Here is a 25,213-nt window from a genome sequence, read left to right as displayed (position 1 = left end):
TTGCCTTTCTCCACCTCCCCAGTTCCCATGATAATACTGGCAACATATCTTTAGTGATGTTAGATTTTACCTCTTCTCCTAACTCATCTTTGTTTTGAAAATCGGGTGGAAAATTTCCTTTGTATGAATTTTAATTATTGCGCTTTTCTTCGTATCTTCAGCTATTTAATAGTCTAGTTTGAATTATTAATAAGAAGCTTTTTCTCATTTTCTAACAGCTCAAAATGCTTAGTCTGAATTTAGGTGGTCACCATTGGCTGAGAAATATGAGACCATTGTGTTTTTATTGCTTTTGTAATGGCAAGGGCAAAGTTTCTCTGCATATGAAAGGTGAAGGAGGATCATTCCAGAACCTACGCGTAATAAAGGTAATAAGCGTCTGGTGCACGGCTCTTCTCTTGGATACATGTGGTACTGAAACTTTAATAAAGTAATTACAAAAGAAATTTCGCAAAAAAATATTTTCTTGTGTAGATTTAATAAAGCATGGTTTACTAATTTTTAGTTTAACATATAATTCTCATGTATATGGGAAAATAATTCCAAGAGACTAAATAAAATAAAGAAAAAGAGAAAGAAGGATCTAAACATTGACCGCTCCCTCATATTCCCAGAAATTTTCAGAATACTCTGTTTTGCCTTCTCTCAAATAGTGGGACATTATCAAAAATATGGTTTTTTCCAGAATAATGTGAATCTACTAAGATAAAAATTCAAATAAATCAATTGCAGTAGAAAATTAAAATTAAACTATTCTTACAGCTAAACATGAACATAAAACCAGAGAAAGATTTCACAAACGGTTTTTAATTTCTAGATGAGGAAACTGAGATCCAATGGGGAGGTTCAGTTCCTTTTTTCTGCCACACAGGTAAGAACAGAGGAGCCAGGACGGGAGCACAGGTCCCCACACCGTGTGGAATGCTGAGGAACAGGTGATGCAGCGCCTCAGGTGATTTCTCTTGAATATTCTAGGTGGGCAGGTATGTGCTTTCCATCCCCTTCTCCTACCCTAGAATAGTGATGGTAAAAATGAAACACTGGGCCTCATTGCCCCACAGTGAACAAGTTAACACATTCGAACACCTATCCTCACTGGCCCTCCTTTTCCCAGCATCGAACCAGCTTTTCCCTCCTGATCAGCCACGATCCTATCAGAAGGGTATGGACTCCTTCTCATTCATAGGAAGTTATATGCGGGATAGCCAAATATTCCATCAGAAGGATGGGTGCCTCCTAGAAGGATGCAAAGCATTTCTAGCATGCGATTCCCATCCAGAAGATGGGGGAGAAATAAACCAGCACCTATGATAAGGCTAGCCAGTTTTACCAAAGGAAAGCTTCAAGCCACTAGGAATAACCTGGTCCCAGCCACTGTTCAATGTAAACCCCCTCAGAGCACTGCACTAGGAGCACAGCAAGAAGTCCATCAGTCACCACCATCAGCAGCAGTTGGAGAACAGCAAGACCCCCCTGAGATCTGGTTGTAGGAGAATCCTACAACCAGATCAGGTGGGATCTCTCTGTTTGTGAGAGAAATATGCCCTGTGCCCCAGCAATAGATCAAACTCCAAGAAAATAAGACAATCTTATTTTGTGAAACAACTTTTAAGTGCATGGAATTTTAAAAAGTTTATAGCCTGGAATGATAAAGAAATAAACTAGGTTTGATGGGATGAAATTAAGAGTAGAGGCAAAGGAGAAAGGATATGTTTTCAGGTAAGAATTGAAAAGGGTTGGAGAGTTAATGAGATGGAGAGATACAGTCACACTGTTCCAGACGGCAGGAACCGACAGAGGAGGCCAGAGCGGGTTAGCAGAAGGAATGAAGATGGGGAGATGGGAGAAATGAGCCCCAGCAGAGAGAGAGCATCCTCAGCCCAGATGACAATCAGTTCTGAATCATATCAGGGAGTGGGTGAGGAGCCAGCAGAGGAGAACGCTGGAGGAGCCGTGAAAGAGACGCAGACAGATGGCCACGTGCACAGGGACCTGAGCAGAAAGTCTGAGGCTATCAGAAGAGACGCAATCGTGTTCAGAACAATGACACTGAACTCAATGACGGATACACAATTCCTTGGATTAAAAGAATATTGCAAAAGGGAAGAGATAGGAAATATTCTTCCCCTGCCAGTAAGACAAAAAAGTTAAATGTATTGCTGAAGTCGATTGAGATTACACATAGAAAATGAATTTCTGAATAGAAAGTTTTAAACATGGGCTGAGCGTCAGAGTTTAAAGGGACCCAGAAGTCACCTGAATAATCCTTTGAAAGGTTATCAGACACATTGTGAGATTGCTCTTGTTGGAGAGAATTAAGAATAAGATTGCTGTCTGTCTAAGACGGTTGAGTTTCAGCTCTCTCAGGAGACGAGTCCTAGATTACTGCCTGACCTTCCCTTTCAAGCAAGATGATTCCATGATTGTGGGAGTGTAAGGAGAAGGACTGAAAGGAAGAGGATGTGGGTGTGATCAGAGCAAAGCCTTTTTTTTTTTTTTTTGTGAGGAATATCGGCCCTGAGCTAACATCCATGCTAATCCTCCTCTTTTTGCTGAGCAAGACTGGCTCTGAGCTAACATCTGTGCCCATCTTCCTCCACTTTATATGGGACGCCGTCACAGCATGGCTTGACAAGCGGTGCGTCAGTGCGTGCCTGGGATCCGAACCCGGGCCGCCAGCAGCAGAGCATGCGCACTTAACCGCTACGCCACGGGGCCGGCCGCCAGAACAAAGCCTTTTAATCCTGCTCAGTGCCAGTGGATAAAGGAGTGCCTGGGCAGGTAGCAGAAGGAAGAAAGGGTATTGAGGTTGGGAGGAGAAATCAGGAAGGAGAAAGAGAGGCAGAGAGAAAGAAAGAAGGCACAGCAGGGAGGAGTCGGATGCCAGCCACAGAGGTCTCACCCAGATACCCCACTGGGACACAGGTCAACAGGGCCGCCTGCAGTAAGCTAAGAGGAAAGGCAGGAATAGTCAACTCTAGGCCATATGTGTGTTTGGGAAGAGAGAGGAAGAGAAGGCAAGAAGAAAATAAAAGGGCACTTGGGCCAGCCATAACGAAGAATTCTGAAATCTATACTAAAATACATGCAGAGATTTTTGGACATGAGTTTTGAGTCAGTAGAGCAAAGACAGGGAGATAAAGCAAAGGGTGACAAGAAACAGAAGGTGACCAGAGCCGTGCTCCCTGCGGAATGTGAGCAAATCTTTATTAGCTGATGTTGACCTTGGTGGACAGAACAAGCCTGTGAAGAGAAAATGCCATTGCCAGTGGAGCATGGACGCTCAGATGTCTGAACTAAAACAGGGGCAGCTGAGAAAGCAGTAGGGGCACACCAGTCATCACAACAGAAAATGAGTCTTTGCACAAGAGGCCAGCCAACCTCAAGGAAAAAAAAATGACACCATCAAGACAAGAGAAAAAGCACAAGGGCCTAGAGAAGCCATGAAAATATATTCCCTTCTGGGAGAACATCCTTGCTTCTCCTGAGGTACGCTGGCCCCTGGCAGAGAAAGCAGGACTCTCAGAGGCAAGCAGCTGTGAAGGTGGGCGCCAAGAAAACTAGCTCTCCTCGCTCATGAAAATTCCTTTGTCAGATGTGGCTGGAAGCTGAGAAAATGTTATTTTTGGCTTTGGCTCCAAGGCTAGGTAACCAGTAGACAGCCTCATTCTGGATGAAGGGAGAAAGAACAGAGGCAGAAGATAGCATCTCTTTTCCAGATTTCCGTATTCGATGGAAAAGAACACTTTTGACAGTTTCAGCCCAAAGTTCCTGTCTTAATGCCAGGGACAGGTCTTTTGCGTAAAAGTTATTTTCTTGTTCTTGTTCTGCCGTGGTAGAGGGCCGACAAGGCACACAAACTGAACAGCTGCTTGAAGCCTTAATAAGGAAAAAGACTCAATTCCCAAGTCTGAGAAGCGGTAAGTTCACCTAAAATATATTCTGCCATAATACTGGGGGTCAGGTTTCTCTGTGGGGTGATCAGAGGATTTGTCTAAAAAATGTACATCTTATAGATCTCTTAAAATTATTTATCAAATAAAGCACAATTTATTTATTGTTAAAAATATATTGATTTAAAAATGCTTGATACCCCTATGCAATGTCCCAGCCCAGGATTCTAGTGCAAAAATGGCAGCACCTGGCACACAGAATGGGTACTCAATAGATATGTGTTAAGTGGACAATAGATGGACGAATGAAGACACCTAAAAAACAAGTAAAATACTAAGAATGTGGGTTTGTATAGAAAACAGTTTCCACAGAGAGAATTAAAAAGATATTGCAGGGCGGGCCTGGTGGCGTAGTGGTTAAGTTCGCGTGCTCTGCTTCGGTGGCCCGGGGTTTGCAGGTTTGGATCTCGGGCTCGGACCTACACACCACTTATCAAGCCATGCTGTGGTGGTGTCCCATATAAAGTAGAGGAAGATGGGCACGGATGTTAGCCCAGGGCCAGTCTTCCTCAGCAAAAAGAGGAGGATTGGCAACAGATGTTAGCTCAGGGCTAATCTTCCTCACCAAAAAAAACACAAAAAACTCAAAAGATATTGCAATTGCCATACTGCTCTTTCTTGTGGGCGACATCAAACACAAATAGCATGAAGTTTCAGAAACATTAAGCAAATCCCCCATTCCCCCTACCCATCTGGGTAAGGTTCTAGCCACAAGGGGTCTAATAAAGAACTTGAAGCATTTGCTAAGAGCTCACACAAAATTCAAAAGTCCTGCCACTCTCAACCAGGCAAATCCAAGTCATTTTAACACACAGTTACTGAGTGCGTGCCATGGGCAGGGCGCTGGGGTAGATATCCGGAGGAGGTGTGTTAGGTGCAGCCCTCAATGAGCGTAAAGAAATATGTGTGTGGGGGGGGTGAGGGTGAGGGAGTGGTGTGGGTAGGCGGGATGGGCAGTAAAGAAACTTCATCCAAGCCATATCCACACACTACTCCCCCCCCAACAAAAACGAAGAAGGGGCATTTAAGATTGTAATCTCCTATGTTTCTTGGTTTCATTATTACAGCCTAAGAAAAACAGCAGCACAGGAAGGGGTGGGGTGCTGGAATTCACTTCAGACCAACAGGTGGCACTGGTGGGACTTGAACTCTGAGGACGGTAAAGGGATGGCAAGGGGCAGCGTCGCATTACTCAGACCCATTCCTGCCCAGCATCTGAACATCCAGTCAAACACACAGAGGAGCCAAATTACGGCAAATCGATGCCACATAGAGATCTTATTTTAGTCATCAATTGGCAGTCTTCAGCTAAATACCAAATAGAAAAGAGCAGATATAAAGATTTTTAAAAGGGGAGGTATCAGTACTTTCCCCATAGATCTAGATTTTTAGCAACTATCTTAGTAAACACGTAAATCTTTCACTGCAAGAGATCAATGCTTCCGTAAGACTCAGAAAACTGGAAAAAGTTTAAAAATATTTAAGAACTGAAAATTGCTTGAGTTCACTCTCATCCTAGTATGTAGGATTTTTAAAAGAATTTCTGATACACATGAATAGAAAATATTGATTGTTTCATGACTATAATGTAAGAGGAACATCAACTTCTCAACATCGAGTTAAGTAAATGCTAAAATCAGCTAAGAAAAGAACTTCTTAGAAGACGCGTCCTTCTTTAAAAGTCTTAGTCCAAACCATCACATAAAGGATAGTCTTTTAATGGTGATTCATAAACAGAAATTGTACATTTGTACCAACTGCAGAGGATAAAGTCAAAAGAGAATTTACTACCCCATGGTAACAGCCTAATTTGAAATGGATAGTCTTTCCTATATTTCCCCCAAAGAACCTTTTAGAGGATTTGCTGTGCTATCCAAACAGCTTGCAAATGCATTCAGTAAGTTAGGCGATACTATGTATTCTCTTTCCTGTTACTGACTCAAGATCTATTTCTCACTATTTGCTTTGTGCTTATTCTTCTGCCAAATAAAATATTAATTGCATTTTTAGCTGCACTGCTGGTGATCAAAGAACTCTGATATGTCAAGCTAAACTGATAGAAATAGCATCCATTAACATATTTATAGGTTCAGAGCTTCCAGAGCATAATTACACCCATTAATTACTTGACAGTACTCTATATTACAGGTTAAAAAAGAAAGGCATTTGCAGCTACACACTTTTACTTGGAGTGAGGTTTTTTTTTTTATTGAATAATAAATTCTCTCTAAAGAAGATTCTATCTAAAGGAAATAAGGCAAGAGGACTCACATATATGTACGTACCTAACGCAGGAATTTTAAAGCAACCATTCACTAACTTGGCAATAGAATGCACACAAAGTAAACGAGATGATATCAATAGAACGATTTCAAAGAAAAGCATATTTTAAATATTACAGAGAGATTTAATTAATATTTTAGAGTTCTAAGAGAGACAATCTTAAGCTAGTAATTCCTGATGATAAGACAGAGACCAATAATTTTTTACTCTCAAATAAACTTCTTCAAATATCACATAGGACCAAAGCATTTCAAATTACTTATGCTTCTGAACATGCAATTCTAACACCTAAAAAAAATTAAAGCTGTCCTGGGAAAAAGCTCACGAGATGTCGGAAATTAATAGAATAAACAACGATTCTGTGGCTTCCCCAGCTGTGCGAGTTCTGAAGCTGCCAGCTGCATTTAGTACATGTATCATGGAAAAGAGAGGAACACACACTTGACTCCTCTTGACCAGTTAATCAGCATGCGAAAGGACGGCTTCCCATCATAACTTCTGCCCTGGACCCAAACACATGTTCTTTTCAGCAATGAATGAAGTCGCTGAGAAAAAAAAAATCACACAAGCTGGGTTCATGTTTCAGCACGAACACAAGCAGGAGGTGAGGACGGGAAACAAGCCGGGCTACCTGTACATATGTATGTAAACATATGTCACTGAGTTCTTTGTTGCCTGACAATAAATTGTAAAGGCAGTCATATCGGAAAGGAAAAACCATGAAACTGTGTTTATAGGCTCCTGCAACAGACTCGCTGAGCGAATAACAAGGAAATCACGGTACCTTTAGTAAGTCGCCTCAGAATTTGACAACGGCATTTAAAAGAGACAGCTATCATTCTTGCTCCGTGCTTTCTGTGGCAAAGTGTACTCAGGGCTCTGCTCTGGTGGCTGCAGCAGCAGCATCTGAATTCCTCGCGCACATACCAGGAGAAAGGTAGTCCCAGCGGGGAGTGACAAAGCTTAATTCCTCTTGGCTGATGCAGAGGTCCGCTACATGTCATCTGGCAAAGCTGTGTCATTCACCACTATACCACCCCTGCCCGCACAGCCTCCTCCCCCTGCACAACTACAGTGGCTTAAGGAAGGCTGTTTCGATAGCAACAAAGCACCAAATTGTAGAAAGCAGGGACACGCTGAGAGAGGAGCCATTCCGTAAATCCAATACTGAGCACTGAGCGAGGCGTTCAGTTTCAGGCAAAGGGCTCTGTATTGCGGCCAGTTCAGCCACCCCACCCCTTTCGTCTCAGCATCAAGACAGTGTGCCTCATGTGTCTCATATAACTGGAAATGCAAGTGGGATGCTTGCCCTCCTACTTTAGGAAGAAATGTATGTATCATTTACTACGTTCTTTTAACAACAAAAAAGGAAGGTAAAGGAGGGAGGCAGTTTCTCTTTGGGATTCAGTAGAGAATAATATCTTTGCCTATAGAAGGGAAGCAGTTCTCTGATAGAGTCAGAAGGACCCATGTGGCACTTTACAGATGTCTGAGGGTCAAGGCAGTCTAGGTTTAGAGATGAAACCCAAGAAGTGCTGGCAGAAAGGCTCAGGCGGATCATCAGGCAGATGGAGTCCCAGCCCTTAATCACCCTTTCCGAAAAAGGACTTGGCTGGAAAGCAACACAGTCAAGACTGTTTCTAAAGATACCAGGAAAAAGCAAGCAAGGCCAAGTATTTCTATTTTTAATGTACCTGATTATCCTATTTCCCAAACAACCCTTCCCCAAACACTTCTTCTCATTATGCAAATAAAACAGTCTTGCGACAGAGCAGATATTTGAGTATCTGCTCCAGTGGAGTGAAGAGCAAATTAACAAGCCCTTCACAATCCATTCACAAAATGACAAGAAGGCAGAGCACACTTCTTCATCTGCCAGCACCAGCCTACTCACTACATAGTCAATACAAACTAACATTTGGTATGGAATTTTAATCAAAAGACTCCCACAGGAGTGAAGACAAACACTCAGAAAACCAAGAAAAAAAAATCACAGTTGGCCAGGAACTTACAAAAAAATCAGTCAATTAGTCAAAATGAAAAGATATATCACTGTCAAACTATTTGATTATATGTCTAGGACTATAAGAATTATTCATGCAGTCTTATTTGCTACTCTAAGGCTGTAAAAGAACGTTTCAAGCTGGTTTCTAAAATAACTTCCACTCTTCCACATTTAGTGATAGAGCTTTCTCTTCATGCATAAATTCCATATTAAGTCAAACAATTTCAATCTATATTCAAATGCACATGCATTCTATTTTGGGTCCAATAGAAAAATAATTTCTATGTGAAAAATAGCTGAATATCACAAGCATCTACTTTAAAGGTTTTTGGGAAGAATTGAATTCCCTTAGCAAGGATGGATTAAAAGTAGTCAGGGGCCGACCCGGTGGCACAAGCGGTTAAGTGCGTGTGCTCCACTGTGGCGGCCCGGGGTTCGCCAGTTCGGATCCCGGGTGCGCACTGACACACCACTTGTCAGGCCATGCTGTGGCGGCGTCCCATATAAAGTGGAGGAAGATGGGCATGGATGTTAGCCCAGGGCCAGTCTTCCTCAGCAAAAAGAGGAGGATTGGCAGATGTTAGCTCAGGGCTGATCTTCCTCACACACAAAAAAAGTAGTCAGCCACCACTAATCAATAGGAAAGTATATTAAATGGATTAAATTAGATTCTGTATTGCAGAATCTAATTTTTATAACTGTTCCAATTAGCATAGATCTGTTTCTGAATTTCAACCCATTTCATTTTCGTCTCCATTAGGTCATCCTTAGTAATATTTTAGCCTCCTTAATATTTTTGGCTTTAAACAGAAAGGTTCCTTAGCGCGAGAGAATTGGGTTATTTCCTAAAGTGAGGTAAATATTTATAGTTAGCTCTTTAAAAGATCCTACCCCAAATTTAACATCTTTCTTTAAATCCAGGCACTCAGAATACACAGCTGTCAAACAGCATTAGTAAAATCTTGCCCATGGAACATCAACACTCCAGCCCATCTTATTAATGTCTATTCAAATAAAACTTAAAATCATACCAGAATCTCTTGCCCCCTGCTATTATGCCTACTCAGATCTAATTTGCTTCTTCCTTAAGGCTAAAATGATCAAATATTTCCTCTTTTATCAGAACGCTCAATTTTTTTTTTAAAGCTCTGTCTACTGGTCCTAAGAAAGATCTTCAGAATTACTAAAATGTCCTATTCTTTTTGGCAGGAGAAAAAACCCATCCTGGAGCCCTTAGAAAGGTTCCTGAGGGCTCAAATTGGGGAATTTTTTTTTCTCTTTGGATTTTGTGGCTGCCCATCCACATATATCCTATTAGCCAGCAGGCTCAGCTCCAGGAATCTTACAGAAACAGAGCCATCCTGGAGTAACTCTTTTCCAGGAAAGGAATGAATCTGCCATGTGTTCCCAGCTTCTTCCATTTTGGGCCTCTCCAGTCCTCAGAGATTTCCCTGGGGGCCATTCCAGCTCCGCCTTCTTGCCCTAAGCCCCTCGTCCTCCACTCATCTAATTCTAGCCTAGCCTCAGCTGCAGAACTCTAACGCTGGCAAAACGCCTTCCAGGAGAGCAGGTTTTCCTATCTCAAAATGTCCTATCCTGTAGGACCAAGGTCCCAGGTGGCCAAGGCCACTGGTGGAAATGGACCACTGTCTCCTAACATAGGCTACCATGGGACAGAGTGATCTCCACTTCTCAGCCACCAGATTAATGTTAGCACGTGTCTTTGGAACCCTGTAATCGACCACATTGATCACGGTGGCTCAGCTGTCTAGATAACCCCAACTCAACAACACGCTCTTTGAGGGCCACCAGGTGGGGACCACGGAGATAGACAGCAAAAATGGTACAAAACATGTATCTGACTAAGCTCCAGAGTGATCTGGAGAAGAGCCTGTTCACCTAGTTTTAAAAAAAAAACCCTCAACATATGAGAACATGGGCTTGCTGGATTCAGGGCTGGTTATTCCCTTAAAATGACAATTCTTATTTCAGGGTTTCTTTAAAATATTAGTTTTCCTAAGGCACAATACAAGTATACTATGTTTTTTATATATATGTAATTTAACGGATTATAAAGCACTTTCACACATAACGTATTATTGGAGCCACTCGGCTACGGGTTTTTGTTCCAGATAAGGAACCTGGTTCTCAAAGCATTTGTCATCAAAGTCACTCAGCTAGTAAGTGGTAAAGAATAGGAAAGACTCCAAGGCTTCTCACCCTGGCTGAATAGTCCTTCGACTCTTTGATTTTTTACTGTGTCCTTTTTCCACTGATAGAAAACGTGATCCTGATTACAAGGGGAAAAGTCCAATTAACAAAGAACCTTAAGTGCAGTGACCCTGATGGCAGGAGGCAAACCTAGAGTCCATCCCTTCACTTCCTCTCCTCCCGGCCTGTGCCCAAGCCCCCTGAAGCACCGCTGATGCGTCCAGAACCACGGGGACCAGAAGGATCCAGAAACCAGAGGCAGTTAAAGCAGGTACCTCCAGGTACCAGACTATTATGCACCAAGTGTTTACTATGGGAGTCCACTCGGCTGGGCAGTTTGTCCATTCTGACCGGCTGGTGTCTTTGTCACGCTTGTTTTTAAATATCTTGAATATCACTGCCAATGACAGTAGGGTACTAATTTCATCACAGGATGGGGGCGGGGAGTATGGACAAAGAAAACCCTGCAGACTGGCTCCAGGATTCCAATATATTTTCAGAACCATTCCACAGCACCATCAGTAGGTGGGAACACCCCCCCCCCCACACACACACACAATACCCCCAAACATATACAAACAAATTATCTCATTCTGCTCATAGTATTGATTCTCCTCCACGGTATTCAATCTTCTGTATAACATCTCCACCCCCAAAATAAACCCTGCTGTTCGCAGATTCTTCTGATTCTTAACAAGAAAGACTCATCATAAACCACAAGTTTCCTGCCTTATACCTACACCTGAGAAATTCATTTACATAATGAAAGTCAGGGGACTGGCCCTGTGGCCTAGTGGTTAAGTTTCGCACACTCCACTTCAGTGGCCCAGGTTTGGTTCCTGGGTGCAGACCTACACTACTCGTCAGTGGCCATGCTGTGGTGGCTACCCACATACAAAATAGAGGAAGATTGGCACAGATGTTAGCTCAGGGCGAATCCTCCTCAAGCAAAAAGAGGAGGATTGGCAACGGATGTTAGCTCAAGGAAAATCTTCCTCAGCAAAAAAAATAAAAATAAGACAAAACAATGGGGTTAACTCTACAAATGAATACCCTACTATTTTATGTCATTAGAATCAATTCGATTAAATTACTAAAATAATTTGTACCTTCTTCATTTCAACTGATTTAGTAAATCTGTTACAAAATACATTTGATAAATCCCATTTATTTGGTTATTTACTTAACTATTACCTTTTTTTTTCTTTGAATGCAGTTGATTCAAAATGCTTAACATGTTTAGGTCATTATTTAAACAGCACAGGACATCCTGAATTGGCTGGTATTGAATATACCAATGTTTTCCCTCATGGTTAATAACTGGCAGGCCCACCCCGCGTCTTCAGGGCATTTTAGAACACAGCCTTCACGGAGGTCTTAAAATGGGACTGGCCCCCTTTTCAGCTCCCTGTGGACAGTCTCATTGACTGATCCTTAGCTTATTATAATTAGTCATTTTCAGTGTCCTTCTCGAAGATGCTGAAAGCAACTCGGAGCCTCAAACATGTCATACTCTCTGATATCTCCCGTCTACCACTTCACTCATGGAGTGTGTCCACGTGAGTGTGTCCACGTGAGTGTGTCCACGTGAGACCAAACATCAGGCCAGGTGGCTGACAGCACTTCCACTGCCGAGCTGCAGCTGGGACAACCATGAGAAGCAGAAAAAGCAAGACCTAATTTGCTGACAGAGGTTCTAAGGGTGTGGAGATTAGGTGTAATTGCCCAAGACAGGATTTATTAGGCATTTTTTACAAATATTTCATGAGAAAACATTTTTGTAGAAGTAATGATGCCCTTGAGGAAGTGTCATTAGGACGCGCTCTTGCGAATCTGGGTGATTAAAAAGCACTTCGTGGCTCTGAGCCCCTGGTGTGCTGTGACATGAAGGGGGGGACTCGTGCACTCCATGTGTGATCTGCCGATCTGGTTGGGCTCTGACGCCCTCCCCGGACCGAGGGAATAAGGCTGCCTCCACTCAACATGAGAAGGCCAGGCAGGCAAGAACCTTAGCAATGTGTCAGCCTAAAGCAGCTGGTGGGAAATGTTAAAGAACGGGATAGGTAGAAAACGAGAAATGCAGTGCAAGAGGAAACCTGCCAGAAATCACCCCTGTAAAAGCCCGTGTTAAATCCAACTATTTCTATCCAACGTGTTATAGCCAACGCATTCTATCCAACATGACTGAGGCGTCCTGTAGAGCGAAGATGGTGAAGGGGCCCGAAGCCCAGGCTTTAGAGCCAAATTGCCTGGCCTTGCATCCTGCTTTTACCAGTAAGTGGCTGTGTGACTGTGAGCAAGTTTCTTAACCTCTCTGTTTTTCATCTGTAAAACGGTGAAAATCATTTCTAGGCTTAATGATTAACAGTGTTCTTTGTATAAAGTGCCTAGAATGGAGAACAGTAAAAGGTTTCATTAGTCACTACATATTTGGTAGGGAATACAATTGTATAATCTGGCATTTGGTTACAGAGCCCAGAATCTCCAGATGGGGGTTGGGATTAACAAATAAAATGAACCCTCTTCCAGGAAATCTTCCATGGTCACGATGGCACAAAGTGATCTCTCTCCCCAACTCCCACAACCTTTCCCCCCTCTCGTGCCTCTTCTTTCTCCTGCTCCTGAACGATGGAGTTCCCCCACATTCTGCCACAGCACCTCGGTCTCCTTCTTCAGCATTTTACTGACTCCCAGGGCTCTAGCAATCACCTCTCCACTTTTAATCCCAAATCTCCATCGTCAGCCCTACTTTGCTCTCTCATTCCAAAATCGCCCTCCCTGACCCTCGATTCCCAGGTCTGTGGGCATCCTTCACGACCACCTCAGACTACACTGGAACCCAACCTGGCTCCTCATTTTCCCCCAATGGGATGCCTGCTCCTCCTGCATGAGCTCACTGGCACTGGCACCTTCTTCCTCAGCGGCCCACTCCTTTCCAGCCCACCCTTCAAACCCCCCCTAACACATTCGCATTCTGACCCCAGCATCCCCATCCAACCCTGTGTGGTAAATGCAGGCAGGAGTTTTCTCTTATAAACACTTATTGATCGTTTTGTTCTAGGCACTGGGGCCCTGGGCCCCCCAAGGGAATACCTCCTACTTCATCCCAGAATCAGTGGCCAACACTTGTTTTTATTTTTATCAATAACTGAGTTCTTTGTGGGCAGCATTACTCTTCAAACTTTGTAGTGCTAGTCAAATTTTGTTCTTTTTAGGGCTAAATGAAAGAGTACTTTCATGTTAATCATCTCACACAATAGGACAATACACAGCCCATTAGGTCAAATAGTCGTGACCAAGAATTTGCACGTCACCTGGGAGATAAATATGCTATTTGAAGAATAAAGAAAAGTGGGAAATCCAATAGGAGAAGTTTTATAGTTGTTATTAAAATTAAAAAGACTAACTGTAGGCACATAGACTAAAGCTGACTTAAAGGAATGTTCCTTTTCCACACACCCAGGATGTGTCCATGGGTTTATGAGCTACTGAGAGGGCAAGGAACACAACTAACTAAAAGGCCCACCCATATGGAGTGGCAGTGTGTGATGGACACCAGCTCAGATCAAGGGAAGAAACGAGATCTCTAAAGGATGGCTGGAGGAGGCGGTTATTCCTCGTACCCCTTCACCCCTCCACACCCAACCTATTGCAACCTGGTGCTTTATTTGTTCCCAGATCACTAAGTGCCACCTAACACTATTTTAATTATTTGTTTATTATTTGCCTTCTCCCATCAGGAGCTTTTTTCTTTTTAATGAGGGCAGGATTTTTTGTCTATTTTGTTCATTGCCTAGAACTGTACCGAGCACACGGCCAGTATTCAATAAATTTTTTGTTGAATAAATAAATTTGGGGGGATGTCCCTTCTAGTGGACTTCTTTTATAAGCAATGTCATTCCTAAAGCTCTTTTACAAAAGATGAAGTTAAAAATTACTTAAAAAAAAAACAAAAGCTCTGCCACTTTAAGTGCATATTCTTCCAAATAACAACGTGTTTCTTGAAAACCGCCTGTTTGTGGAGGGGAGATGTGCCACGCGCCCTCCCTTCCGGAGCACACCTCAGATTTATTCCTGGGGCTTCTGACAAGATGATTCATAAGGACCCTGTTGTTCTCCAAATATGAAGAAACACACAACCCAGCTAGTTTTTCACTGAAGTCAGAAGCAGCGAGAGCAACAAAGAAAAAGATGCTAAAATTAAGAAGGATTCTCCCTTTGGCTTGGCTCTGAATGAAGAAAGCAGCAAATACACACTCATCCTGGTGGTAGACTGTGGCCCAACAAACATCATCACAGCCTGGCAAGGATGTAACGTATCTCTAATGTAACAGGATGTGTCTGTTTTTAAAAGTTTCTATATCCAGTAACACATGGCTAAAAACCTTGGTAATTCCGTCCTCAACAGGGCTTGTACCGCAACAATGAAGCTCTAAACTGATCTTGTTGCTGTTTTCGCTGCTGTTTTGACAGCTTTCATTTTGTGGATATAGGAGTTAAGCTTTCCACATTAGAATGCACGCTTTAACAACAAACAAACTACAGCAAAAGCCTCCTCAGTTCTGACACTTTAGTCATTCAAATAAAAGGAAATGACAACATTTTAAGGTATCTTACAGACACATTAAAATCTAAAGAATTTAAATAAAACAAGGGAGAAGTAAGTCTTGACATAGTTATCATATCTGACACAATGAAGTGGACAAACCCCTTCCCTCCTTTAAGCTGTGTGCATCCTGGTTCATTAAGCACATGCAATTTGGTGACAAATGCCATCACTCAGTAGAATATTTTAACCAAATAACACTGAAATGATGGAGGAAAGTATGAAAAAGGAAAACTGAACACGGGAAATAGGATGGCAGAACTGAAAGAGGACCTGAGGAGTCAGAAGTCCCAGGCTCAGGGGCTGAAGCCGTGGGAGATTGGCCACCGAGCTTGGGTGAGAGTTCCTGGGCACCTCCTGTATGCCGGCCACCAGCATGGGCCCTGTGAGTACCAAGGTGAAAAAGATACTATCTCTTTGCTGGAAAAGGGCATCGGCAGGGGGAAATTTCAGCTCAGAACACTATACCCGTAGTCCAGAATTCCAACCAATGAACTGTGGCACCGCTTTCCACAAAATACTAATGAACTGCTAGGCCTGTGCAGCATCAAGGCCCCTCCTCTCTAAAGAAGAATAACACCTTGGCTTTCTTTTGAGGACCCACTCAGTCCACATGATGTGGCTGGGGCAGGCACTCCCTCCAACTGCCCCTCTAGGGCTGGGCATCAGGTCTGACCCAGTGGAGTATACTGTCCCATTAGCCACACGGACTGATCCAGAAATAGCAGTCATACAAACCAGGCTGATGAGATGCAATCCCAAGATTTTTGTTAGAACTACTGCAAAAAGAGATAGTTTCATTACAGGTTATAAATGGCAGGTTATAAGCCTGGAGCTGCCATCTGATCACCACTTTGGGAGAGGCTATCTTTGAATCATGCCAAGACAGAGGAAAACAGAGTCAAGAGATGGAGAGTGACAGATTCCTGGAGATGTTGGTGGAGCATCTGGATCTACCTATTCCTGAAGCCATAATACTTTGGACTTTATGGTGATATGTGTCAATATTTCCTCGCTTTGTTAATCCAGTTTGAGTTGGGTTTCTGTCACTTGGGATCAAAAAAGTCTTGCCTAATACACTTTCTAAGCTTCAGATTCTTGATCTGTAAAATAAGGAGGTTGTGTCTCTAAAATCACTCACAGTTCTGCCATTTGGTTAAAATACTGAATTCACCCATCTTACAGGGCTGCTGTGGTGATCAAATGAGAAAATGAATAGGAAAGCACTTTGTCAACTTAAAGTGCTCTATAAAGAACATGAGGGCTTATGAAAATAATAATATTCACATATGTATGTATGTGTGTGTATGTGTATGTATGGATATATGTATGTGTGTGTGTGTATATGTGTATGTATGGATATATGTATGTGTGTGTGTGTACTGAGAAACAGTTAGGGGCTCCGGGGTCCACCCCATTTGTAATGCAATTACACCAGAAGTTCAGACTCAGAACACAAGGAGGAGAAAGTTCTCGTCCTTCTGTGCTTCTCTCAGAGGAAATCTACACTTTATCAAATCTCAAAGGTTTCTACTAACCATATCCTGTCTTCCTAGGCTCATTACCATACCCCAGAAGAGCCCTTCTCTCTCACTTAAAAAAAAATAGTGCCCATTATTTTTCACTTTTTTCCGTAAAAATAACATTAAAGGGCTCCTTGGGGATGTTTTGTAAACACTTTCAATCACTGATCACTGACTCTGAGGGGGAAAAAAAGTCAAGGTGTTTCTTTAAGAGGAAACAACCCTCTAATAACTCCTAAAGGAGGAAAGGAGTGCAGAAGTGAGGAAAAAAGAGGAAAGAAGTTGGTGCAGAGGGTCATTCTAAATTGAGTTTCTTTCTTTCGTCAGGCATCTTCTTAAGATCAGTTTCCTGAGCCCCCTGCAGCCCAGCAAGAGCAAGGTGGATTTTGTGTTCCGGCTGCACAAGGGGGTGAGTAGGGACTACAGGGCAGCAAAGGATCAGAAATGGGAGTGCAGGGCTCAAGGAGGCTGGCTGAAACTGACCAGGTGACCAAACTGAGGCCAGCGGCCTGGAGAAGACTTTGGTCCAGCTTCCCATCATAAGACAGGGAAGATTAACTCGCAAGGGGCCCCAAAGTTCTTATATGGCTTATGACAAAGCCTGTGTCAACAATAACGCAAGGACTTACCTGAGTATCCTGTGACAGGAGTGCAGGTAGAGAGCCACCAAGAAACTGGGGGTGTGGGGAAAGCCAAGGGGGAGCCAAAGTCAAGGAAAGGTGGGGAGGAGGTTAGGGGCACTGGGGTTCTGGGTAGAATTCAGGGAACCCGTCAGGTCAACAGGTCATGATCACCGCTGTCGTCTTTTCCAGCATCATCACTGTCATCGTCATCAGCAGCCGCATGGCTGGCACTGATGCGGAGCTCCCTGTGTGCTGGGCGTGGTCTCCGCCTAGAGATCCACGTCCTCATTGAATCCTCACAAAAAGCCTGTGCAGGAGGAACTATCCCTACCCCATCTTGCAGTTGAGGGAGTGCCTGCTCCTATATGCCCACCGCACTTCGGAGCAATGACTGTCAATTTGTATGGTTGCCTCTCGAGGGTACTGAGAGCTTCTGGAGGACACAGGTGGTCTTCATTTTGGGGAGCTCAGGGCCTGGGACCTGGAGAACAGTAGGTTCTTAATAAATTTTTTCTTGAATGAAAGAATGAATGAATGAAGGGGGCTAAGAGGAAAAGAGTGGGAGAACAAGAATGTCCTATTTCACAGTGTACAGTCCATATGAATTGGGATGTAAGAGGCCGAGGGCTAACCTCAGAAGAGGTGCAGCTCTCAGACTTGTGTGCCCAGAGAGCAGCCCTAACGCAGGCACCTCGGCCCCAGGGAGGGTGTCCTGGCAGCAGCTTTCAATTGCAGGAGGTCCTTGCCACCTCTGGACCTTTTCTCTCTTAGGCTCTTTCCTGTACTAGAGAACTTGAATAAACAGACATTGAAGGAAGCTTATATTAGCCAAGAGCTGGAGGTAGGCACTGCGTGCGTCTGGAACAGGCTGGGCTTTCAGGTGTGAGGTCACCTGAAGGGCCAGGATGCTTCAGGACCATGTGGGGGACGCTCTAAGAGAGCTCTAGTGAGCAGTGTCACGTCTGGGGCCTCACCATCCATTGCTGGGTCCTCTCTGTGCTCCCAGCAGCTTCCCCACACCTTCTGCCCTGCCCCAAGCATGCTTCCTGGACATATGATCCAGTCTCTTGAGAGTTTTCTTAGAAAGCTTTAGAAACGCCCTGGCTTCAGAATATGCAGCAGAAGTACTTCAAGGGCCAGCAGATTCCACATATGCCCAGACCACTTTGGCCACAGAGAGCTCTTAAAAATATCTGTACGGTGACGGAGGGCAACTAGACTTTTGGTGGTGAATACAATGCAGTCTATACAGAAGTTGAAACACAATGATGCACACCTGAAATTTATATAATGTTATAAACCAATGTGACCTCAATAAAGAAAATATCCTGAGAGACAGCGGGACATCAGCTTCACATATGAGGTGCATGGGAGGGATTCGGCGGTGCTGCTCTAAGCCTTTTAAATGTCTATTATTTACTGATTTCTAAGGCAGTGCTATTGAGTACAAATATAATACAAGTTACAAATGCAAGACCATATATAATTTCTTCTTTTCTAGTAGCCACATTTAAAAAAGTAAAAGGAAACAGATGAAATTCATGAATAAAATATTAATTAATAATATATTTTATTTAACCTATCTAAATATTATCATTTATCATGTGATCAATATAAAAATTATCAATAGGATTTTTATATTTTTGTCCTCACACTTAGTCCTTGAAATCTGGTGTGTATTTTACACTTACAATACATCTCAATTCGGGGAAAAGCTATATTTCAAATGCTCACCGGGCCAGCCCCGTGGCTTAGCGGTTAGGTGCGCGCACTCCGCTGCTGGCGGCCCGGGTTCAGATCCCAGGCGCGCACCGACACACCGCTTGTCCGGCCATGCTGAGGCCGCGTCCCACATACAGCAACTAGAAGGATGTGCAGCTGTGACATGCAACTATCTACTGGGGCTTTGGGGGAAAAAATAAATAAATAAATAAAATTCAAATGCTCACCATGCACACGTGGCTGCCATATTGAACAGCACAGGCCTAGCACACTCTACGTTATAACCATGATGAAGAGAACTTTCACTGGGATGCAACATTTTGTTGTGGGACAAATTCTCCTTCCCATTATCCCCGACATTTCCCATCCTGGTCAATGACACATATTCAGCTGGTTCCCCCAGTCCAGACCCCCGGGGTGTCACCCTGCACTTCTCCTTCATTCCTCATACCCAGCTGCCCACCACCTCCTCCACGTCCCAATGGCTACTGCCCTGCTTTACAGCCACGTCATGTCTTGCCTAATTTTTGCATTAGTTTTAGCATTAACTTTGCATGAATCTTCTCTATTCTTATCTCATACCCCTCTGATCTTTCTGACTTTTGCTTAAAAAAAGAAAAAAAAAGGTTGATTATCCCTATCTTAAACCCTTTTGACCTCTGTAGCACTGCCTTCAAGAATCTTCATGAAGTGGTCCCAGCCTGCTTCTCCAGCCCTGTCTCCCCAGTCCTGATCGTCAAGCTCCCGCCACACAGAGCGACAGGGACACCCAGTTTCTACTCTGAAGTCTGTGCCTTGGTTCCCTCTACCAGCCTTGCCTGGGATGCTGGGGACTGTTCTGACGGGTTTACCTGTTAATCCCGTCTACTGGGCTGTGAGTTCCCTGAAGAAGAGACGGGTCTTGTCTTTGAATCTGTAATGTGAATGTGTACCTGGAACACTGAAGGCACTTAATGGATGAACGGATGAACGGACAGTAAAACTCCAAACACCTTAGTCTGAGATGCGACTTCATCAGTTTCTAGCTACATAGCCTCAGAGATGTCACTCAGTCTCTAACCCTCAGATTCCTTACCTATATAATATGAATGTTTATACTTGCCCCGCCAACTTCGCAGGCTTGTAAAATTGTTATATAAATTATTATACATAAATCTATAAAAAATTTATAAAAATACTTATAAAACATATATACTTATGTATAAAACATAAAATTCTATACACATACATACATATACGTACATATACGTGTGTGTGTGTATATATACCTCTCTCCAGGCAAATCTCCCAAGCCATTCCCTTCCTTCCCCCTGCTCCTCAAAAAGGCTGAGATTTTGTTAAAAAAGTTAATCAGCACCAGTTATAAGAAGCATTAACAATCTGGAACATTTATCCATAAGAGACTATTTTCTTCTGGTCAAGAGATTTCCCAACATAATTCTCAGCTGTAAACTGTGAATTATAAGTCAGTAAGAAGTTTTCAGATACAGAATCTAGTCTACGTGAAAAATACTAATTAAAGCAGGAGATGGGGGTAGCTTTAAATACATGCCCACAACTAAAAAAATTTAGTATAGAGCCTCGTAAAATAATTCACTCAATGACACATATTGTCTTGGGACAAGCATGTTCTGGGTACTGCTAGAGATGTAAATGAGAAGGATGACATGGGTACCGGCCTTGAGGAGCTGAAGCTCTAGCTGGGTCCAAGAAAGGACCCAAATAAACAAATCATGAAACAGGTCTCAGCAGTGCATGTGCTGGTGTTACTTAGAGTGAAGAAAATATGAGCGGGGATTCAGGTCTTTTAGGTAGGCTTCATGGAAGAAGCAAGCCTTAGAAGAAAGTACAAAATTTGGATTTATAGTAAGGAAAAAAAACACATCACTACACTCTGTGTCAAAAATGCAATACAGTGGAGTCAACTTACACACATTTAACTTACGTGATTTCAGCTACTTTGGGTCTCTTCTCTCATATTGTATCTATATATACATATATACAGATATTCATATTCTCAGTTCCTGGTTGATTCTTCTCAGGTGAGCATCTCACCACATTGAATTATGATTCTCCTTCTGAATGTGACCCAGCCCCTATATTTTCGCCAGCTATTCTATCTGCTCAACCCAAGAAATACAAAGATTGGTAACTTCAACTTCATAAGATTTTTGCCTCACCTTCTAACTTTAGAACTACCCTCCACATGCTCAACACCAGGGCACCCACTACTACATTCACAGACTTTCTAAACCAATTCTGATGTGGTCATTTCTCACGGCAAGGGTTTCTTTAAGCAACAGGCCTTCAGTCATTCACATCTGTGGTCCTAGCTGAGGACAAGGGCACAAACTACTAGAACCATTAGGTTTGCACAAATCCTGTGATTTATGTTTAGGCTCAATAAGGAAAAGTAGCAAATGGACACACCAGATTTTTCCTCCATAAAGCAAGAAAAAAAATCAAAACATTTAATTAAAAATAAAACGGGGAAAAGTTTACTCTCAAGTTTTCACAGGATATTAAAAGAATACATACACTTTTCAAAAGGTAGTTAGATCCATCAAGTTTCCCCCCTCCTGTTGTATAGACTTCTGAATGGTTTTTAACGGTTGGCTATATTATCAAGCCTGTAATTCTACCACACTCCCAGAATGCCCTTGCTCACTCATTTCTCCATATTTTTGGTTGTGAGTCCCAGTGGTCAGTGAAAGAGTTCTTTTTACAGGGATTTTTTTATTTCAAAGTTATTTTTCTTTTGGCTTCATATCTAATGTTTTATTTTCAGGACTGACATTAAAACTAATCCCCAGGAAGAGAGGTCTCCCACAGACCCTCTCTCTGAGCTTGTTTAGGGAGGGAGGCCCAGGAGATTCAGTGATCAAAAGGGATTCACAGGAGGATGAACTATTTCGCAGAAGCATATGCTAATGGATGTGCACCAACCGCTAAGACCCACTGCTTACAGGAAGCATCATAAACTGGTGAGCTGACGGAAATGCAAAGCTGTAAAGTAACAGCCAAATCTACTTTTCCTTTTTTCAACACGGGGCATCTTCTAAGTAGGAAATTAGAGACCCATTTGTTATAATTCATGGCATATGACAGCGTTGGAGTAAATTCACACGCTGTCCTTTTCCTCCCTCCCTCCCTTGGTTTTCCATTATCAATCTCTCAGCAGGGTCTGGATGTCCACACTGGCACCAACAGACAGAAGTGGAAACAAGTGCATTCCACAAATCACTGCATGCTCCCGTGTCGTAATCCCATCCTCCTTCATCAGACACAGACCCCACGCTGCTGCTGCAGATTAACGTCAATTCTCTGTCATTACAACTGTAATTTCTCACTTATTTCAGGAGTTTATTTTGTGCCAACCTTCAGGCAGCCTCCCTCATTTGAGGAGGTTCAGATGAGACAGGAATTTGAGTGGAGAACTAAGCGGTCCTTTCTCTTTCAGCCCGGCCGTCTGCTTCTAACACAAACTTCGACCGCTGTGATGACAGTCGGGGCCAAACTTGTTGAGAGAAAAAGACAAGGCCATCTATCACCATTATTTGGAAATCTCATCTCGCAAAGGATTTATGATCTGCTCATTTCAGAGGAGATTAAAAAACTCCAAAGATTGAATAAAGCATGTCTGGTGATGCATGGAAATGAGACGGATTTCACAGAAGACCTGGGGCTGGCTGCACTGGGTAGGAAGTGCCCATCGCCATGCCAACACGGGGAGGTTTGTCTGAGACCGCTAAGTGCCACTGCTGAGAGGTGCCGGAAGAGCGGCCAGCACCAGCGCCCTGCAAAGGCAGTCAGGACAGCACAGCAGGGGAGAGTGTGGCTCTGGAACAGACCGCCAGGTTTGAATCCAGGGTGTGGGCTGGGGCAAGTTACTACACAGCTCCATGCCTCAGTTTCCCTAGCTACTCAGAGGATTGTTATATGGATTAAATGAGTTAAGACTTCTGCCTAGAAGCCCCTAGAACAGTACCTGACATACAGTAAATGATACATAAGTGTCAGTGGTAGGTAACCTACCTCACAGGATTGTGGAGACGGTTACAGGAGTCATCGTGAATGAAGTATTTAGAGTAGTGCTGGAGTACTATTATAGAATAGTACACAGTGGTGCTGCAGTGTTAGCCTTTATTATTATGGATGCTGTTATTATAATGATGACAACAATGAGCAGTGGTACTCGTTTTCCCTACCATGGGTGTCTCCCCACCCCCAGAGAGCCAGGTCTCGAGCTTATTGGTCACAGGGTGATGTCTTAACTCATTTTGTTGTCAATCTGGCAGCTCACCGGTCACACACAGACTGCTTCATTTTGCCTGAGCTGTTTAGGAATGTTAATTAATTGTGCACTTCAGAAATTTCTGCAGTCACTTAAAATGGGCTTCTCTTGAAAAATCCAGAGGTCATCCCACACTGGGACTCCATCCCCTTTCCTCCATATCTCCTCACTGCCAGGGTCACTGCTGGCCCCACTGTGAGCATTAGAAAAAGACCATCCCTTTCTCAAGACGTTTTACTGCCATCTGCTGGGGGAAAGAGCCATACTAACAACATATATTTACCGTGTCTGAGATGAGAAGGGCACGTCCTAGACACGGGGTCCTGGGCAGTGCACAGCCGCACAGGAGTTTCCAGCATGATTTGAGTTTCGGCATCCCTGACGTGGCCTGCCCATTACAACAGAAGGCTGGTATCCAGACGAGGCAGCAGAGAGCAGTGCTTACGAGCTTTGTTGTGCTGAGTTTTTAAAAAACTTTTTATTTTGAACTACTTTTAGATTTAATGAAAAGCTGCAAAAACAGAACCAAAGAGTTTCCACATATCCCCTAGCCAGACCTTCCCAAAGAGTTTTGGTTTCATAGCCCTAAGAACCAGGGTTTCAATCATGATTTTTTCAAGAGCTTGGCAGAGGGGCACAGTGCCAGCAGCACAGAGTACATACCGAATATGTATTATATGTCGTTATTATCATCTGCTATCATCAGTGTCCTTTACTGTAAATGAAGATAATAAAAAATACCTCGTATCAGGATTCTATTAAATCATATGTAAAGTATGTGGCACCATGCTTGACATGCAGTAATATGCACTGTTGTTGATATTGGTGGTGACAGTAACTTGTTCTGGGGTCTAACGTACTCCCCCAACCACGTTAACCACAGTCATCTAGTACACTGTCATCCCAGTTTTCTAGGGATACAATCATAAGCAATCACTGCTAATGAGATGCTCCCATACCCAGGAGGTAGATGGTGGTGACCAATTCCTGGGCGACCACTCTAGGCATCCCAATGACCAGGAAACACCCAGAAGCTAAGGGCAGAACCAGCTCCAGGCTGAGGGTATGACGACTAGGGACCTTCTACTTTTGTATCTTATCTGAGAGTTGACCCCTGTCTGGAGCACTTAAGTCTTACTGGTTGTTGCTGTTTTAATTTCATAAACGAAAGGCAACCTTTTTAAAATAAGGGGGGAGAAAGGCTTTTTTCCCACTTTCAAATCATCTGTCCCTATCTAAGTCATAAGGACCATCAGGCTCCCAGTGCAGTGAGCTGTGTGAGCTTTTCAACAGGACAAATGGGCAGAATGGAAGACGATGGTTCCTGGAATGGGCTCTGACTCCTTGGCGTGGAGAAGGGGGCAGGGCATGTGTGAAGAGGAGCCTGGCTCTTAGAAGGGAAGACATTTTGCTCAAAGCACTCCTAAACTGCTGAGAAAGCATGCAGTCTAAGCCTTTTCTTTACAGCATCTGTTTACACAAATTCTGACCAGGTGGCAAACTCTCCCGCTCTGCTCTCAGCAGCAGTACGCCGGACAGAGAACACCTGTTCTAAAAACGGACTGATTAGCCCGAGGATGGCACACACAGCACGGGCTTGGGGCCGCCCATCAGCGGCTGGCTCTACTCCTCCTCCTGGCTCTAGGCCACGTCCACCGCTAATGGGATTGATCCGTGGGCATAAATCTGAAAGACCTTCCTAGGCATGTGGGAGGTTATTCTATCCAAAACCGCCACTATATGCTGTTACAGGTCTAAAAGCAAATGACTCCAGCAGCAGAGAGGGGGAGCAAAACGAGCAAGACGGTCCTGGTCTTTGGGGAGCTTCTTGGGGGTTACTGGAGATGACAGAACGGGATGGAAATACCATTGAATGAAGGCCTTTTCTGCAGTGAAACTGACATTTGCAGGATCACTTTAAACAAGTAACAATAATTCAATGGGATACATGTTACATTAGTACTATCAAGAGAATATTGTAGAAGCAAAAAGG

At 43.4% G+C, this 25,213-nt stretch overlaps 1 protein-coding gene across 8 annotated transcripts in view; it reads right to left on the bottom strand.

Moving 5' to 3' along the window:
* GRIP1 (glutamate receptor interacting protein 1) overlaps positions 1-25,213 on the bottom strand; it is a 623,621-nt gene that overhangs the window by 246,069 nt on the left and 352,339 nt on the right. The gene's annotated exons all lie outside the window — the stretch shown is intronic.

Source organism: Ceratotherium simum, chromosome 17, assembly GCF_057802395.1.
Source record: "Ceratotherium simum simum isolate JZ-2026a chromosome 17, ASM5780239v1, whole genome shotgun sequence".
Taxonomy (NCBI): domain Eukaryota; kingdom Metazoa; phylum Chordata; class Mammalia; order Perissodactyla; family Rhinocerotidae; genus Ceratotherium; species Ceratotherium simum.
Note: the sequence above shows the minus strand (reverse complement) of the source record. Positions and strands in the feature narration are given on the sequence as shown.